Here is a 4,076-nt window from a genome sequence, read left to right on the forward strand (position 1 = left end):
GAGGAGCCAATTTGGGGGGATGCCTAGTGAGGACCCTCATTCTCATATGGAAACCTTTTGCGATTATTGTGATGCTATCTCTCAAACGGGCGTGACTCAAGACCAAATTAGATGGGTCTTATTTCCTTTTTCTTTAATCGGCACCGCGAAGCAATGGTTGAAGGGCCTTGATAAGGCCACCCTTGGAATAGATTCTTGGAAGAAGTTGGCTCTAGCTTTCTACAAAAAATTCTACCCACCGGAAAAGACCAACATGCTAAGAGCTCAAATTACGGGTTTTAAGCAAAGGGATGAAGAGTCTTTGTATGAAGCTTGGGAGCGGTTTAAAGGTATTTGTCGCTCATGTCCTCACCATGGACTTAGCGAATGGTTTTTGGTACAACAATTTTGGAATGGTTTATATGAAGATTCAAGGAACATTCTCAATATGGGATCAAATGGAATGTTCACCGAAGTTGATGACAATCAAACATGGAACAAGATTGAGGAAATGGCGGTCCATAACTCACAATATAGTAGACCTCGCAAGGCTACTAGAGGAGGAAAGCATGAAGTGGACTCCGTTACTCAATTGGGTGCTCAACTTAGTGCTCACATTGACACAATCAACTTGAAGTTTGAACAAGCTATGGCTAGACTTGAGGAAAACTCAAAATCATCGAAGCATCATGTTAATGCCATGACGGCATCCTCATCAATCCCAAGTGGGATATGTGAGAATTGTGGAACTTTGGGACATGATCAAGGTGAATGTAGGGGAACAAATGAACAAGTGAATGATTTCCAAGCATACAAGAGTGGTACCCCTTATTCCAACTTTTACAATGAAAACACCAAATTCCATCCAAATCTCTCATACAAAAGCCAAAATGTTCAAAACCCTCAAACAACATACACTCCACCACCCATGAGAAACCAAAATCAAAGACCCTTTTACAATCAAAACCAAGGTTACCAAAATCAAAATCCATACAATCACCAAAATGACCAAGGTTTTGATGTCCAAAAAGCGGTCCTCCAAATGCAAAAGAACCAACAAGAATTTTTCACTCAAATGCAAAAAGATAGCCAAGCAAAAGAAACCACCATCAATAACATTCTAGCTCACACCAAGATGTTGGAAACACAATTGACTCAACTAGCATCTTCGAGCTCACAAAGACAAAAGGGGCAATTACCACCTCAAAGTAATCCCCCTAGACATGAAACGGTTAGTGCCATTCACTTGAGAAGTGGTACAAGGTATGAAGCACCGAAGAAGCAAGTTGAGGATGAAGTTGTGGAAGCTAGTGAAAAGGAAGAAATTGTGCAAAACTCCAAAGATGGAGAATCATCAAAAGAAGAAAGTTTAAAGAAAAATGAAGACAAGGCCAAAGAGAAGGAGCCCATTGTGATTAGACTTCCTTTTCCAAGTCGTCAAGCCAAGCCCAAATTTGATGATCAACTTGGAAAGTTCATGGAAATTGTGAAGAATTTAGAAGTCTCAATTCCTTTCACGGAATTAATCAATCACGTTCCGGCCTATGCGAAGTACATGAATAATATCCTCACAAAGAATAAGTCGATCCGGAAACTTGAGACTATCGCCTTCACTAAGGTGAGTAGTGCAATACTTCAAGGGAGTTCACCTCCAAAGTTAAAGGATCCGGGAAGCTTCTCAATACCGTGTACCATTGGCGACACGACGATCAACAAAGCCTTATGTGATCTAGGGGCTAGTGTGAGTGTCATGCCGTACTCGGTAAGTAAAAGGTTGGGGATGGGAGAGCTTAAATGCACCAACATCACACTCCAAATGGCCGATAGATCGACGAAGACACCGTTAGGGATATGGGAAGATGTCCCCGTGCGAATTGGGAAGTTTTTCATCCTGGTGGACTTTGTCATTGTTGATATGGAGGAAGATTCCAACATTCCAATCATCCTATGAAAACCTTTCCTACACACCGCCGGTGCGGTGATTGATGTGAAACATGGTGAGCTCACTCTAGAAGTGGGAGATGAAAGCATAACTTTTAATCTTGACAAGACTATGAGAGCTCCTCGTTTGCATGAGCCATGTTTCATGATTGATCATTATAGCCGAAAGGATGAAAGGAAGAAATCGGAACTCCAATGGAAAAAGAAAATTGAAGATGCTCCATTCAAAGAGCAAGTGAATAGTGACAAAGAGAGCTTGCAAAGCTCATTAAAATCAACCAAGGAAGAAGAGGATGGCCTCATTGGCCAAGAGAAGAAATTGGGAGAGTTGTCTCCATCTAAGCAAGAGATTTTCAATGATCAACTCAATGAAGTTTGTGGTCTTTGGGACGACGAATTTGAAGGGATTTTTAATCCCTACATTGGACATGCCATCGATCATGATCAACAACAAAGGCCACGGTCTATTGAGAACCTCTATCATGATAATGAACAAGCTTTTGATTACTTCTTCAAGGTGTTGAGCAACATCAACAACACCTTGAACATGCCCCCTTGACATCTCATCGAGAATGAGAGTTTGGTGGAGTCCTCCCTAAACCACCACTTGTAAATATTTCTAACTCCCTAACTTACATTTCAATTCTTGTATTGCATTTTTGTCATCTTTGGATTTTTATTTACTTTGATCAAAATAATTGTCATGTAAGAGAGAAGTGAGGGAGGGAATAACAATTTCAATTGATGTGTAGTGTTTTACCTTAGTGTGGGGATGGCAATTGCCTAGGCTATCCATGCCTTAGTAGTGCCCCCACAATGAAGAACACAAGACTTGAAGAAAGAATGGAAGAATGATAAAGGGAATGCGTTGTGCACGGGTGGAACTGAATCCGTGTACATAGGGGAAGAATCCGAGCGGATTCCCAAGAATCCGCCCGTCTTATGCAATCCGAGCGTCCTGCAGAAAAGACGCCCATCCTGAACTGCGCTGAGTTTTGGAAATTTCTTGACTGTTAAAGAATCCGAGCGAATTTCTGAAAATCCGCCCGTCTTGAAGAATCCGTCCGTCCTGGGAAAAAGACGTCCGTCTTTGCAGCTGAGGAAAACAAGCAAATTTCTCTGGACAGAAATTCGTCCGTCTTAAAGAGAATCCGCCCGTCCCGTGTTCAGCGAATCAGAGCGGATTGTTACAAATCCGCCCGTCTTTAGGCGAGTTTTGCAAAGTTCAGAAAGACCAGAATCCGCACGGATTGGGCAGAATCCGCACGGATTGCCCCTGCAGTTTTGAAAATTTCGGCCTCTTTAAAACCCCTCCCACCTTCATTCATTCATTCATTCATTCATTCATAAACACTACCCACAACATCAAAACCCTCATCCTCTCCATCATAAAAACAAAAACCCTCAACAACATTCAACAAAAACAAATCAAACCACCCTTCCAACAACAAATTAATCACTCCTTCTTCAACAAAAATCAAAACCAAGAACAAAATCTTCAACCTTTGAGTCGATTTTTGTTTTCATAAAGGCAAAGCCTTTCACCTTCAAATCGATTTGGGCATACTACAAATTGAAGATTTTTCATTCTTTTCTTGGTTAAGCTCATCAATGGCAAGGACTAAGGGAGCAACAAAGGCAACAAAGGCACCAAAGGCTAAGGCACTCTCACAAAGGCAAAAGGCTCTTCAAACAAAGAAAGCTTTGGCTATGGTGGTAGCAACACCAAACTTGGAAGTGCAACAACAACAACAACCTTCTATGGGAGCAACAACACCTTCTACTCCGGTAATTAATCAACTTTTGCATTATCCGGAGGTAACTTTTATTTCCGATACCCATAGAAATACCTTTGTCAAGTTTGCTATGAAGTCATTACAATCCACCAAATTCATATGTGAGGATACCTTGGAAAAATTGGGTGTTCTTGAACAAACAAAAGCCTTTTTCAAAGCCATGGGGTTGAAGAAATTGTTTGAAACAAAGGAATTGACATACCCCTCCCTTGTCTTTGAATTTTTAAGTTCTTTGAAAGTCACCAAAGTTGAGAATAGGGAAAATCTCGAGTTTCGTCTAGCTAATGTTAGTAGACGCATTACCTTTAAGGAATTAGGTGAAATTTTGGGTCTTAGTGATGAATCGCGTTATCTTAAGCA

At 41.1% G+C, this 4,076-nt stretch overlaps 1 non-coding gene across 1 annotated transcript; it reads right to left on the reverse strand.

Annotated features, from left to right (window-relative positions):
* Positions 1–253: 253 nt before the first annotated feature.
* Positions 254–360, reverse strand: LOC141654357 (small nucleolar RNA R71). Its single transcript, XR_012547917.1, has one exon. It is a non-coding gene; the product is annotated as a small nucleolar RNA R71 (small nucleolar RNA).
* Between the last annotated feature and the right edge of the window lie 3,716 nt (positions 361–4,076).

The sequence above is a fragment of the Silene latifolia genome, chromosome 4, assembly GCF_048544455.1.
Source record: "Silene latifolia isolate original U9 population chromosome 4, ASM4854445v1, whole genome shotgun sequence".
NCBI lineage: Eukaryota > Viridiplantae > Streptophyta > Magnoliopsida > Caryophyllales > Caryophyllaceae > Silene > Silene latifolia.